This window comes from Diceros bicornis, chromosome 30 (assembly GCF_020826845.1).
Source record: "Diceros bicornis minor isolate mBicDic1 chromosome 30, mDicBic1.mat.cur, whole genome shotgun sequence".
In the NCBI taxonomy this organism is placed as follows: domain Eukaryota; kingdom Metazoa; phylum Chordata; class Mammalia; order Perissodactyla; family Rhinocerotidae; genus Diceros; species Diceros bicornis.
In genome coordinates this window covers 6,830,219-6,846,228 of record NC_080769.1, presented here as the reverse complement: position 1 = coordinate 6,846,228, position 16,010 = coordinate 6,830,219, and the positions used below count along the sequence as shown (strand labels likewise).

General features: G+C 38.3%; 1 pseudogene; it reads left to right on the top strand.

Moving 5' to 3' along the window:
- Positions 1-14,193, top strand: part of LOC131394518 (zinc finger protein 709-like) — a 120,865-nt pseudogene extending 106,672 nt beyond the window's left edge.
- The last annotated feature ends 1,817 nt before the right edge of the window (positions 14,194-16,010 follow it).

The window sequence follows — 16,010 nt, the reverse complement described above, 5'->3', positions numbered from 1 at the left end:
GTGGACTGCGCGGGCTTAACCGCTAAGCCATGCGGCCGGCCGGGATATTGGATCTTATCAAATCCTTTTGTCATTTTCATTTCCCCTCCTTTCCTTTCTGATATTAGTTATTTCTGTCTTTCCTCTTTTCGTTGTTGTCTTCCTTGTCAAAGAACCAGCTTTTTTGTTTTAATTTTCTCCATTGATTTACACAATGATGTTCCTTTCTTTTCTAATTTTTATTAGCTCTTTTCTTGTGTTTGCTTTGAGTTTAATTTACTCTTCTCTTTATTTTACCCTCAGATAGGTGTTTACGTTATTGACTAGAGACCTTTGGTTTTTCTAGTGTTTGTTCCATCACATAAATTTCGCTAAGGCACTGCTTTTGCTGCATTCAAGAACCTTGGTATGTTGTGTTTTAATTTCATTTAGTTCAAAATAATATTTTTATGTCTCTTGAGACTTCTTCTTTCGTCCTATGTGTTATTTAGAAGTATGTTGTTGAATCTCCACATAATTGGGAGTTTTCCGACTATGTTTCCGTTATTGACTTCTAGATGAATGCCTAGGTGGTGTGAGAGAACATTTTGTATGACTCCTGTTTTATCAGATTTGTTAAGGTGTGCTCTATGTCCCACAATCTGGTTTGTCTTTGTGAATGTTCCATGAACTTGAGAAAAATTTAGGTTCTGCTGTTGTTGTATTCTATAGATTTCAGTGAAATGTAGTTATATATTCCACAGATTACAAGAAAATCCAGAATGTATATTGTGTTGTTGAAGTATTCCATAGATTATAATGAAACCCAGTTGTTTCACGGTGCTGTTCAGTTGACCTCTGTCCTTCCTCATCTTCTGCCTACTGGAGTTTATAATTTGTGATAAGGGGGTGTTAAATCCTACAGCTATAGTACTGGATTCGTCTGTCTCTCCTTGCATTCTATCAGTTTGTACCTCATGTATTTACCCCTCTGTTGTTATGCAGGTACACAGGAAGTATTGCTGTTACTTCTTGGAGAATATACTGCTTTATCAGTATCTAATGCCCCTCTCTATCTCTGAAGGTTCCTTGGTTTGAAATCTGCATTTTCTATAATTTATATACCTGTGGCACCTTTCTTTTGACTAGTTTTGGCATGGTCTATTTTTGTCCATCCCTTTACCCTTCATCTATCTGAGTTTTAGATTTAGAGTGGGTGTCTTGTAGACAGGATATAATTTTGTTTTTTGAAATCTGATACTACTGTGTCTTTCAATGTATCGAGACTGTTGATGATGAAAGTGGTTATTGATACAGTTCGAGTAATATTTACTGAACCTTTTGCTGTTTTCTATTTTTATCCTTGTTTTTTTCTTTTTTCCTTCCACCTTTTTTCTGCCTTCTCTGGCTGAAAATGAGCATTTACTCTGATTCTGTTTTTCATTCTCTTCTAGGATATCAGTTACGAATTTTATTTTATTTTATTTTATTCATTCATTCATTCATTGATTCATTCATTCATTTATTGTGAGAAAGATTAGCCCTGAGCTAACATCTGTGCTAATCCTCCTCTTTTTGCTGAGGAAGACGGACTCTGAGCTAACATCTATTGCCAATCCTCCTCCTTTTTTTCCCCCCAAAGCCCCAGTACATAGTTGTATGTCATAGTTGCATATCCTTCTAGTTGCTGTATATGGGACCTGGCCTCAGCATGGCTGGAGAAGCGGTGTGTCGGTGCACACCCGGGATCCGAACCGGGGCCGCCAGTAGTGGAGTGCGTGCACTTAACCGCTAAGCCACGGGGCCGGCCTCGGTTACGCATTTTTTTAAAACTCATTTTTTAGTGGTTGCCCTTGAGTTTTCAGCATATGTTTACAACTAACGCGCCTCCTCTGCCAAATAGCACCCTCCTCTTCACTGTTGTGCAAGTACTTCTTAACACACTATTCCCAATTTCCCCCTCCCTGTCCCATGTCACATTGCTGTCATTTATTTCACTTGTGCACAAGCTTCTCATTACCAAATACATTCTGGCTAATATTATTTTAAACAAAGTGTCATCTATATTAATTATAAATATATCAAAGTTATTTTTCTAATCTTTTACTTTTTTCTTTTTTTTTTAAATGTTTATTTATTCATTTATTTATTTTTTGCTGAGGAATACTGGCCCTGGGCTAACATCCATGCCCATCTTCCTCCACTTTATATGGGACGCCGCCACAGCATGGCCTGATAAGCGGTGTATCGGTGTGCTCCCGGGATCCGAACCCGGGCCACCAGAGGCAGAGCAGGCGCACTTAACCGCTACGCCATGGGGCCGGCCCTCTACCTTTCTCATTTACATACTTTCTCATAAATTTTTGAACATTTCTTTCAAAGTAGGTGTACTCATGACAAATTTCCTTACTTTTTGTCTCAGACAGTCCTTATTTTGCCTTTATTTTTGAAGGAGAATTTTGCTTGACAGAGCATTCTAGGCTAGTGGATTTTTGTTTTCCTAACTTCGAATATTTCACTCTGTTCTTTTCTTGCTTGCATGGTTTTTAAAAGGAGTCCAATTTTTTTTTTTTTTTTTTTTTTTTTTTTTACATTTTTATTGATATTTTAATGGTTTCTAACATTGTGAGATTTTGGGTTGTACATTTTTGTTTGTCCTTCACCCCATATATGACTCCCTTCACCCCTTGTGCCCACCCCCCACCCCCCACCCCCACTTCCCGAGTAACCACAGTCCAGTTTTCTCTGTCCATGTGTTGGTTTATATTCCACATATGAGTGAGATCATACAGTGTTTGTCTTTCTCTTTCTGGCTTATTTCACTTAACATAATACGCTCCAGGCCCATCCATGTTGTTGCAAATGGGACGATTTTGTCTTTTTTTATGGCTGAGTAGTATTCCATTGTATATATATACCACATTTTCTTAATCCAATCGTCAGTCGAGGGACACTTAGGTTGCTTCCACTTCTTGGCTATGGTGAATAATGCTGCAATGAACATAGGGGTGCATAAGCCTCTTTGGATTGTTGATTTCAGGTGCGTTGGATAGATTCCCAGTAGTGGGATGGCTGGATCATAGGGCATCTCTATTTTTAATTCTTTGAGGAATCTCCATACCGTTTTCCATAGAGGCTGCACCAATTTGCATTCCCACCAGCTGTGTATGAGGGTTCCTGTTTCTCCACATCCTCTCCAACATTTGTTGTTTTTTGTCTTGGTGATTATAGCCATTCTAACGGGCGTGAGGTGGTATCTTAGTGTTGTTTTGATTTGCATTTCCCTGATGATTAGTGATGTTGAGCATCTTTTCATGTGCCTATTGGCCATCTGTATATCTTCCTTGGAGAAGTGTCTGTTCATTTCCTCTGCCCATTATTTGATCGGGTTGTTTGTTTTTTTGTTGTTCAATTGTGTGAGTTCTTTATATATTATGGAGATCAACCCCTTGTCAGATGTATGTTTTGCAAATATTCTCTCCCAGCTGGTTGGTTGTTTGTTCATCTTGATTCTGATTTCATTTGTCTTATAAAAGCTCTTTAGTCTGATAAAGTCCCACTTGTTTATTTTTTCTTTAGTTTCCCTAGTCTGGGTAGGCATGTCATCCGAAAAGATTCCTTTAAACCCAATGTCAAATAGTGTGTTGCCTATATTTTCTTCTATGAGTTTTATAGTTTCAGGTCTCACCTTCAGGTCTTTGATCCATTTTGAATTAATTTTTGTGTATGGCAATAGCACATGGTCCACTTTCATTCTTTTGCATGTGGCTGTCCAGTTTTCCCAACACCATTTATTGAAGAGACTTTCCTTTCTCCATTGCATGTCCTTAGCACCTTTGTCGAAAATTAGCTGTCCGTATATGTGTGGTTTTATTCCTGGGCTTTCAATTCTGTTCCATTGATCTGTGTGTCTGTTTTTGTACCAGTACCATGCTGTTTTGATTACTATTGCTTTGTAGTATGTTTTGAAGTCAGGAATTGTGATGCCTCCTGCTTTGTTCTTTTTCTTTAGGATTTCTTTAGCTATTCGGGGTCTTTTGTTGCCCCATATAAATTTTAGTATTCTTTTTTCTATTTCTGTGAAGAATGTCATTGGGATTCTGATTGGGATTGCATTGAATCTGTAGATTGCTTTAGGTAATATAGACATTTTAACTATGTTTATTCTTCCAATCCACGTGCATGGGATATCTTTCCATTTCTTTATGTCATCGTAGATTTCCCTCAATAATGTCTTGTAGTTCTCATTGTATAGGTCCTTCACCTCCTTGGTAAGATTTATTCCTAGGTATTTTATTCTTTTTGGTGCAATTGTAAATGGTATTATCTTTTTGAGCTCTCTTTCTGTTAGTTCATTATTAGCATATAGAAATGCAACTGATTTTTGTAGATTGATTTTGTACCCTGCAACTTTGCTGTAGTTGTTGATTGTTTCTAACAGTTTTCCAACAGATTCTTTAGGGTTTTCTATATATACAATCATGTCATCTGCAAATAGTGAGAGTTTCACTTCTTCGTTACCTATTTGGATTCCTTTTATTCCTTTTTCTTGCCTAATTGCTCTGGCCAAAACCTCCAGTACTATGTTGAACAGGAGTGGTGAGAGTGGGCAGCCCTGCCTCGTTCCTGTTCTCAGAGGAATGGCTTTCAGTCTTTCCCCGTTGAGTATGATGTTAGCTGTGGGTTTGTCATATATGGCCTTTATTATGTTGAGGTACTTTCCTTCTATTCCCAATTTATTGAGAGTTTTTATCATAAATGGATGTTGTATCTTGTCAAATGCCTTCTCTGCATCTATTGAGATGATCATGTGGTTTTTATTCTTTGTTTTGTTGATGTGATGTATCACGTTGATCGATTTGCGGATGTTGAACCATCCCTGCGTCTCTGGTATAAATCCCACTTGATCATGGTGTATGATCTTTTTGATATATTGTTGTATTCGGTTTGCCAATATTTTGTTGAGGATTTTTGCATCAATGTTCATCAGCGATATTGGCCTGTAATTTTCTTTCTTTGTATTGTCTTTGTCTGGTTTCGGTATCAGGGTGATGTTGGCCTCGTAGAATGATTCAGGAAGTGTTCCATCTTCCTCTATTTTTTGGAATAGTTTGAGGAGGATGGGTATTAAATCTTCTTTGAATGTTTGGTAAAATTCACTGGAGAAGCCATCTGGTCCTGGACTTTTATTTTTTGGGAGGTTTTTGATTACTATTTCAATCTCTTTACTTGTGATTGGTCTATTCAGATTCTCCATTTCTTCTTGGTTCAATTTTGGGAGGTTGTATAAGTCTAAGAATTTATCCATTTCTTCTAGATTGTCCAATTTGTTGGCATATAATTTCTCATAGTATTCTCTTATAATCCTCTGTATTTCCATGGTATCCGTTGTAATTTCTCCTCTTTCATTTCTAATTTTATTTACTTGAGCCTTTTCTCTTTTTTTCTTAGTTAGCCTGGCTAAGGGTTTGTCTATTTTGTTTATCTTCTCGAAGAACCAACTCTTTGTTTCATTAATCCTTTCTACTGTTTTTTTGGTCTCAATATCATTTATTTCTGCTCTGATTTTTATTATTTCTCTCCTTCTGCTGGCTTTGGGCTTTGTTTGTTCTTCTTTTTCTAGTCCTGTTAGGTGTAATTTGAGGTTGCCTATTAGGGCTTTTTCTTGTTTGTTAAGGTGGGCTTGTATCGCTATGAGTTTCCCTCTCAGGACCGCTTTTGCTGCGTCCCATATGGTTTGATATGGCATGTTATCATTTTCGTTTGTTTCCAGATAGTTTTTGATTTCTCCTTTAATTTCATCAATGATCCATTGGTTGTTCAGTAGCATGTTGTTTAATCTCCACATTTTTGTCACTTTCCCAGTTTTTTTTTCCTGGTTCATTTCCAGTTTCATAGCCTTATGGTCTGAAAAGATGCTTGTTATGATTTCAATCCTCTTAAATTTATTGAGGCTTGCTTTGTTTCCCAACATATGGTCTATCCTAGAGAATGTTCCATGCGCGCTTGAGAAGAATGTGTAGTCAGCTGTTTTTGGGTGGAGTGCTCTGTATATGTCTACTAGATCCATCTCGTCCAGTTTTTCATTTAAGTCTAATATTTCTTTATTAACTTTTTGTCTGGATGATCTATCCATTGCTGTAAGTGGGGTGTTAAGATCCCCTACTATTATTGTGTTGTTGTTGATTTCTCCTTTTAGGTTTGTTAATAGTTGTTTTATGTACATTGGTGCTCCTATGTTGGGTGCATATATATTTATAAGTGATATGTCTTCTTGATGGAGTGTCCCTTTTATCATTATATATTTCCCTTCTTTGTCTTTCTTAACCTGTTTTATCTTGAAGTCTACTTTGTCTGATATGAGTATGGCAACACCTGCTTTCTTTTGTTTGCCATTAGCTTGGAGTATTGTCTTCCATCCTTTCACTCTGAGCCTGTGCTTGTCTTTAGTGCTAAGATGTGTTTCCTGAAGGCAGCATATTGTTGGGTCTTGCTTTTTAATCCATCCTGCCACTCTGTATCTTTTGATTGGAGAGTTCAATCCATTTACATTTAGGGTAATTATTGAAATATGAGGGTTGAATGTTGCTGTTTTGTCACTTATTTTCTGGTTCTTTTGCATTTCCTTTGTTTCTTGTCCCATTTGTTTTGGACTGCCAATTCAGTTTGGTTGTTCTGTCTTATGATTCTTCTAGTTTTCTCTTTGTTTATCATATGTGGTTTTAATTTGATTATTTGTTTAGTGGTTACCTTGAGGTTTGGGCGAAAAATCTTCTGTATGAGATAGTCCATTATCTGATAGCCTCCTATTTCCTTATACTAAGTCAATTCAGTCACTTTCCTCTTCCCCTTCTAAGTTGCTCTTGTTATACCTTATTCTATCTTGTGTTGTGGCTGTGTGTTTACAGTGATGAGGTTAAATTTATTTTTGGTGAATTTCTTCCTTTGATCTTTGAGTTTAGTATTTAAGTGGTTGCTAACCTATTCCGGTAAAGATCTACTATTTCTCTGATTTTGTCTACCTACTTTTCTCCTTACTCCAAGCTTTGTGTTCCCTTTCTCTTCTTGTTTTCAGGCCTGAGGGCCTTCTTGAGTATTTCTTGTAGTGGCGGTCTCGTGGCCATGAACTCCCTTAGCTTTTGTTTATCTGGGAGAGTTACTATTTCTCCATCATATTTGAAGGATATTTTTGCTGGATAGAGTATTCTTGGCTGAAAGTTTTTGTCTTTTAGTATTTTGAATATATCATTCCAGTCTCTTCTAGCCTGAAAAGTTTCTGTTGAGAAATCCGCTGAGAGCCTGATGGGAGTTCCTTTGTACGTTATTTTTTGTTTTTGTCTAGCTGCCCTTAATATTGTTTCTTTGTCGTTGACCCTGGCTAGCCTTACCACTAGGTGTCGTGGTGAAGGCCTTTGTCTGTTAATATATATAGGCGTCCTGTTGGCTTCGCTTACTGGTATTTCCTGCTCCTTCCCCAGATTTGGGAAATTTTCAGCTATTATTTCCTTGAATAGGCTCTCTGTTCCTCTTTCCCTCTCCTCTCCCTCGGGAATACCTATTATTCTTATGTTACATTTTCTAATAGAGTCCGATATTTCTCGGAGTCTTTCTTCATTTCTTTTTAGTCTTAGTTCTCTCTCTTCTTCCATCTGGAGTATATCTGTATTCCTATCCTCTAAAGTACTAATTCTTTCCTCCATATTGTCAGCTCTGTTCTTTAAAGATTCCAGATTCTCCTTTATCTCCTCCATTGTGTTCTTCATCTCCATCAGCCCTGATAGGTTTTTCTTTATGATTTCAATCTCTTTTGTGAAGAAACTCCTAATCTCATTTAATTGTTTGTCTGTGTTGTCTCGTATTTCGTTGAGTGTTTTTATGATAGCTATTTTGAAATCTCTGTCATTTAGTTTATGGATTTCTGTGTCTTCGGGGTTGATTTCTGGTTGCTTGTCATTTTGTTTCTGGTCTGGTGATTTCATATATTTTTGCATTGTGGTTCCTGTGTTGGTTTTGATTTTCCTCATCCTGGAAGTCTCTGGTTGCACTTTCCACCTGCCGCCACTGTGTGGTGGTGAAGGGCTGTGTAGTCTAAGCCCCCTGCGCTCTGCCCCAGTTTTTCTGCTGCGATCCGCAGTTTTGTTTTGTTTTGTTTTGTTTCTTTTCCCCACTGCGATCCACGGGTCCAGTCCAATTTATTCAGGTCTGCCTCGGACCGCTAGATCTGGTCGAGCTGCAGACTCCGGGTTGTGGGGAGGGGGGAGCTCTCTCTTTTGCCCTCTGGGTCCCTGACGTGGGAGGCTTCTCGTTTGCCCCTCTTTATCCGCTCTCTGGGTTGCTCAGATGTTGATGGTAGCCCTGTGGCTCCTCTGAGCCCTCTGTGCGGGAGTTTCCCATTGGCTGAGAGCGCCCGAAGAGCTACAGTTTCCCGCCGAGGGCCGCCCCTCCCCCCTCTCTGGGAGCCGCGCGGACCGGATCGCTGATCTGATGGGGAGGGAGCGGAGTTCTCCTTACCTCTCCCCACTTCCTCCGGGGGCCCAGCACGTTCCGCTCTCAGATGTGGGGCAGTTGGATCCTTCCGCTCCAGCTTTTGACTGTCTGGGATTCCGTTGTTTGTCTGTGGCTGTTACTTTTGTTGTATTTTGTGGGGGAAGAATTCACGGGAAAGCTCACTCCGCCATGATGCTGACGTCACCCTTTATTTTATCAAAAGGAGTCCAATTTAATTCAAATCTTTGTTTCTTTATAGCTAAGCTGTGTTTCTTCTCTGGCATTTCTCAATATATTCTCTGTCTTTGATTTTTCTCTCGTTTGAATAGGATATCCTTGGGTGTGTGCTTTTGTAGTTTGTCATGTTTAGGCTTCTCTGAGCTTCCTGGATGATCAGTTTACCAGCTATCATTAATTGTAGGATATTTGGGTGACTGTTACTTCACTTGTTTCTTCTGTTTCCCTCTGTCTTTCTTTTCCTTCAGGTATTCCTATTATGTACGTTTAACCTTCTGTTATAGAGTGTTGTCTTAAACTTCATGGATATTGTGTTCTGTCTTTTTTGTTCTTTTTATGTTTGCATTAGCCTCTGGTGAAATAGGTTATTTGTTTACTACAAGTCTTGTTAAGAACAAAATACCTGGGGCATATTTCAAAAAGCTATCTTGTTTTCACTTTCCCAATTTGGGAGACCCCGCTTTGCCCTATGACCTCAAGGCTCTCATGACCTGAGAAGAATTTTCGAAGTTCATTCATTTTCTTCTTATGAGATCAAGAATGACAGTTTCTAAGTTTCTTCAGTGTGGGATCAGAAGTTGGCAGGGCATCATCTAGAGTGCCTGGGTGGGAAACACTTGCTGTTTAGTTGGAAAATGGAAGCTTTATGTTGTTTTGGAGGAAAGCACTTTTAAATCCTTCATTTATTTTATAATCATGGGCAAATTTACCATCAAACCTGTGTGGACTTAGTGAACTCTGTAGTTCTTAACCTGCTTTCTAGGGCAGCAAAGCTCCGGGTACACGGTTAGCATTTGACTGGAAAGAGCTTTCTGGGCATATTGTTATCTCACTGTGCATTCTAAAAGTTTCTGGGAAGTATCCTTGAGGCACATGAGTATAGGTATTTTATGGTCTAAGTTGTCATGCCTTCTTCCTTGTGTCTGAATTGTAAGTTCCAGGTAACTTTCTAGCCTCCTCAAATCATAGAGAGAGAGAAAAGAAGAACTGAGTCGATGATGAATGTACCACAAGAACATTTATATTCAGGCAGCTATCTCTGATTACTCGTAGTGGCCTGGATTACTTTAGGACAATGTGGCCAGCTAGGCTTTGTTAAAAGTTTGATTTCTACAGGCCTCCGGGACTCTCTCTTTGGTGATAGGACTAGACAACAATGCTTCCAGTTCTTCACTGTGTTTTTATTCATGGAAACCTCGTGCAGATTTGACTCTCTGACTCATGGAGTGCTGTAACTGGTGGGTAATAAGGAAGAAAATGAAAGAATTTTTCTCACAAGGAATCATGTTTCATAGAATGATATTTGTTTTATTTATATAGCATTTTTGTCATTTCCCGACATAGGCTCTGGAGCCTGCCATTACAGAGAAATACAATGTAATGTGATCACAGTAAAAATGTGTAAATAATTTCTGTGTTGATAATGCAGATAAATTGAGGAGGAAGTGTGTACAAAAAAGCAATGAAGTTTTGATGATAACAGAAAATATGTGTTTAGAAATGACAGAATCACACGTAACATTTCTACAAATGGAGTGCAGATCCGCAGTGTCATCAGTCTTATGCATCCTACTCTACACATATTTGTGATGTTTTAGGACTCAGTAGCCATTGAGGATGTGGCTGTGAACTTCACCCCAGAAGAGTGGACTTTACTGGATCCTTCACAGAGGAAACTCTACAGAGATGTGATGTGGGAAACCTTCAGGAACCTGGCCTCTATAGGTGAGACTGAGGACATTCCCTCTCTTCATCAAGCAGAGAACAAGTGTTTCTTGCCCATCAGCATTGTTCCGGGATGTAGAATGTAGAAATAGGAGATGTTGATAAATAAACTAGAAATGATCATTGATCATGACTGTCTTAGAATCCATAATTTTTCTATAATTTCTAATACGTTGAAATCAACATTCTGGGTCTGCATTTCAGGAAAATCATGGGAAGATAATGATGTTGAAGTTAAAAACACAAGCCAGGGAAGAAAATTAAGGTGAGTCACACTCAGAATAGAAAGCAGTGTGCCCCATTAGAATAATGATATGTTAAGAAATTTTAAAAAGAAGCAAACAAAAACAACCCTTGCTTCAAATTCAGGTATTAGAAAATTTTCACCAAATAGACTTTTTGAAATGTGATGTAGATGTTCAGTTTTTGCAAAAAGGTTCACTTGGAAGTATGAATAAACCCTATATGTGAATATCACTGTTTGGAAAAGCAAGCATGAAGTCCTCTTGCAGAGCATTCAGTATATTCAATTTCCAGGAATTCAGACAAGACAGAAAAGCTAAACTTTTCCTATAAATCATAATAAATTATAACAAATGTAAAACATTAATAAAAAAATCATTTATAACGTTCTTCCCCTTTTTTACAGAAATCGTATGTTACAGAGACTCTTCAAAAGTGAAGATAGTCGTCTATGTCAAGAAAACATCAGCCTAAATCCAAATCGCAGTCTGAACAAGAAAACTACAGGTGATAAACCATGTGAATGCAGTGCATGTGGAGTAGTCTTCATGCGTCATTCATCCCTTAAAAGGCACATTAGATGTCACACTGAATACAAACTGTATGACTACCAAAAAGATGGAGAGAAGCAATATAAATGTAAGGAATGTGGAAAAGCCTTCCCTTTTCACAAGTCTCTTGAAATACATGAAAGAATTCATACTGGAGAGAAACTCTATGAATGTAAAAATTGTAGTAAAGCATTCACTTCTTCCAGTTCCCTTCAGAGACATGAAAGAAATCACACTGGAGAGAAACCCTATGAATGTAAAGAATGCGGGAAAGCCTTCAGTTGTAGCAGTTCTCTTCAAAAACATGAAATAACTCACACTGGAGAGAAACCTCATGAATGTAAAAACTGCAGTAAAGCATTCACTTCTTCCAGTTATCTTCGAGAACATGAAAGAATTCATACTGGAGAGAAACGCTATAAATGTAAAAAATGCAGTAAAGCATTCACTTCTTCCAGGTATCTTCGAAGACATGAAAGAATTCACACTGGAGAGAAACCCTATGAATGTAAAACCTGCAGTAAAGCATTCACTTCTTCCAGTTATCTTCGAGAACATGAAAGAATTCATACCGGAGAGAAACACTATAAATGTAAAAAATGCAGTAAAGCATTCATGTTTTCCAGCGCTCTTAAAGTACACGAAATAACTCACACTGGAGAGAAACCCTATGAATGTAAAAAATGCAGTAAAGCATTCAGTTCTTCCAGTTCTCTTAAAGTACATGAAAGAACTCATACTGGAGAGAAACCCTATGAATGTAAAGAATGTGGGAAATCCTTCAGTTATAGTAGTTCTCTTCGAAAACATGAAATAACTCACACAGGAGAGAAACATGAATGTAAAAAATGCAGTAAAGCATTCACTTTTTCCACGTGTCTTCAAAGACATGAAAGAACTCATACTGGAGAGAAACCCTATGAGTGTAAAGAATGCAGGAAAGCCTTCAGTTGTAGTAGTTCTCTTCGAAAACATGAAATAATTCACACAGGAGAGAAACATGAATGTAAAAAATGCAGTAAAGCATTCACTTCTTCTAGTTCTCTTCAAGTACATGAAAGAATTCACACTGGAGAGAAACCCTATGAATGTAAAAATTGCAGTAAAGCATTCAGGTCTTCCAGTTATCTTCGAGAACATGAAAGAATTCATACTGGAGAGAAACGCTATAAATGTAAGAAATGCAGTAAAGCATTCATATTTTCCGGTTCTCTTAAAGTACATGAAATAACTCACACTGGAGAGAAACCCTATGAATGTAAAAAATGCAGTAAAGCTTTCAGTTATTCCAGTTCTCTTAAAATGCATGAAATAACTCACACTGGAGAGAAACCCTATGAATGTAAAAAATGCAGTAAAGCATTCAGTTCTTCCAGTTTTCTTCAACAACATGAAAGAATTCATACTGGAGAGAAACCCTATGAATGTAAAAAATGCAGTAAAGCATTCACTTTTTCCACTTCTTTGCGAAGACATGCAAGAACTCATACTGGAGAGAAACCCTATGAATGTAAAAAATGCAGTAAAGCATTCACTTCTTCCACTTCTCTTCGAACACATGAAAGAACTCACACTGGAGAGAAACCCTATGAATGTAAGGAATGTGGCAAAGCCTTTACAAATCCCTCAAGCCTTCGCTCACACATGATCTTTCACACTGGAGATGGACCTTATAAATATGAGGAATGTGGGAAAGCATTCATTTTTACCCGTTTTCTTTGAATACATGAAAGAACTCACGCTAGAGACAAAGCTTATGAATGTAAAAAAACGCAGTAATGCATTCATTTCTCCCAGTGTACTTCAGAAACGTGAAGGAATTCATACTAGAAAGAAACCCCTTGAATGTAAAATATGTGGTAAAGCCTTCAGGTTTTCAAGTAAGGTTCAAGTACATGAAAGAATTGATGCTGGAGAGAAACCCTATGAATGTAAAAAATGCAGTTAAGCATTCACTTCTGGTATCTTTGAAAACATGAAAGAATTGATACTGGAGAGAAACCCTCTGAATGTAAGGAATATATGAAAGCCTTTATGATTCCTTCAAGCCTTTGATCTCACCTGCTCTTTCACGCTGGAGATGGACGTTACTAGCATAAGCAATGTGAGAAAGTGTTCATTTCTCCCAGTGCATTTTGAATATGTGAAAGGAGTCATAGAACAGACAAACCCTATGAATGTAAGGAATGTGGGAAAGCCTTTATAAATCCCTCAAGCCTTCAATCCCAGATGGTCTTCCTCACTGGAAATGGATCGTATAAATGTAAGGAACGTGAGAAAGCCTTCACTTCTCCCAGTTTTCTTCAGACACATGAAAGAACTCATACTGGAGAGAAAGCTTATGAATTTAAGGAATGTGCACAAACATTCACTTATCACATATCACTTCAAAGAAATGAAAGAAGTCACACTGGAGAAACACTATGAATGTCAGTAAAATGAGAAAGCCTTTATTTTTCATGAAAACCTTTGAGGAAGTGCAAGAATGCACACTAGAAGAAATACCATGTAAAGATAAAGAATGTGGAAAGGGCTTTTGTCATCCAGTTCTTTCTGAAGGCATGAAGGACTCAATAACCTCTTGAATGTAAGTAGCATGGAAAAGACTTCAATTGGCCCACCCCCTTCTATGTGATACTTTTACCAAAAAGAAGTATAAATGTAAGTGATATGAGAAAGCTTATTGGAAATTAATTTCTGTATCATATTCTAGAAAACTTTCAACATGAAATTCAGAGATGTTATAGAAGTTGTAAACATTGTGTTTACCAAGTTACTTCTCAAAGTGCAGCATGAGAGTGTGGATTTCTATTACTTTCAGAAAAGACTATTGAGATGAGATAATTTTGCAAGTCATCCTTTATCAATAGTACATAAGATTAATAGATACTGTTTTTTCTTTAAATCAGTTAGTAATGTTTTCTCTTTTTTTATAATGTGTTAATTGTTCTGTGTTAAGGGGCTATTAAAAATGACACTGTGTTTGTTGGGATTTCCTTACTGTCCTTGTATTGCAGATCCTGGATATGCCGAATCCTTTGTATATATTGTACTTTTCTTAGAGAATTCTCTTTCTTGGGGGTGGTGGGTATAAGAGGCTGTTTCCATTTTTGCACTGTTAAACAGGGCTATCTTCTTGAGAAGAACAGGACATCAACATTTCAGACCTTGTGTCCAGGTCCCTGTTGCTGAGGGTCAGTAAGTACTGGGTGAGTGTGCCTGTAAAGGGGGGACAGCATTGTTTCAGTCTCTACGTGTGGAAATGAGGTGACGCCTTTGGAGTGATGTGATCACCCTGGTTCCATCTCATGAGGTGAGTGTAACATAAGTCACTTCTGAGGGTCCAGGAGACATAATTGAGAGGACCTGTGGCTGCTGTCTCTTTACTGCACTGTGTCCTCAGCTCCTAAAATGGGATTGTCATTCAGAGAGAGGCTTCCCATTGTCCCCAAAGCAGCTCCAGGGTCCTGGCATAGAGATTTTGCCTGAACATGGCGGTGAAGTGAGCCTTAAAACACGAAGCTCTTAATCATTTTCCAAAGAATTAACTTTGATGGCCCAAGATCATGAGAAGTTGAAGTCCAAGGACACTCTCAAGAAAGTGGTGAAGGAGGTGAAAGGCAATTAGGAGTAGATTTGTGTATTTATTGAAGATACAGCCTGAAATATAGGCTGACACTTTTTCTGAAAAAACAACAACAGGAAATTACACTGCTGAGAGGAGGCTTACAAGGCTCAGAACAAATATCACCCAGTGACTGGAAAATATTTCTATAAAGGAGTCAGAATTTTATTGAATTGGTTGTGAAAGCAAGTTATGCCCCCCAGGAAATTGGTGAACACAGTAAAGCAATCAGCCAGCAAATAATGGAGTCTAGCCACTGGCTGTGGTTCATGAAAGAGAAAGAGAGCCCTCCCCATACCAGTGTTCCAGGAGAGTAGGCTTTCCCAAAGTTATGTCCACTTCCAAAAGCTATGTCAGAGGTTCCACTCTGTGTGGAGGACACAGACTTAAATCCAGCCAATCAATGAACAAATAAGCCAATTACAGTGAAAACCACCAGAAGGAAGGGGACTAGTACCTGGCGTTACTACAATCTATTACCTAAAATGTCTGATGTGCAACAAAATTACAAGACATGCAAAGATACGGGCAAGTAAGAACCATACAGTGGGAGAAACAGCAGTTGAAAAAATGACCCAACTCTTACAAGGAAACCCCAGTGAAATTAACAGCTGATGTCTCAGAAAAAAGGGAGGCCAGAAAGCAGAGGGATAACATATTCAAAGCACACAAAGAAAAACTCCTCTCAACCAGCAACCCTATATTCACCAAAACTACCTTGTAAAATATGAAGGTGAAATAAAGACTCTCAGATTTAAAAAAAAAAAAAAAAAAGCAAAAGTAAGAGAATATATTGATAGCGAACTGCCGTGCAAGAATGACTGAAGGTCAGAAATAACAGAAGTAAAACCAATGAGTCATCAAAGTAGTAATTAATAAAGGCTTATTGTGAGATCTACTCAAGAAAATCTCTGAAGATTTGTAAGAAATGTGAGTCTGGTATTTGAACCAAAAGCACTCCTTCCCTAGTTCCTCCCAGCTCACATTGGTGAAGACTCCCCTCCAGACTCCTGCAGTCTAGAACACACAGCACCCTGTCATCCCAGCTCCCACTCAGAGGGCTTGCTTCCTGGGAAGAACAGGACTTTAAATTTTCAAACCCTGCCCCCAACTGCCTGTTGCTGAGGGTTAACAAGTGCTGGGTGAGTTTGCTTGAAAAGTTGGGACACCATTGTTCCAGTCCC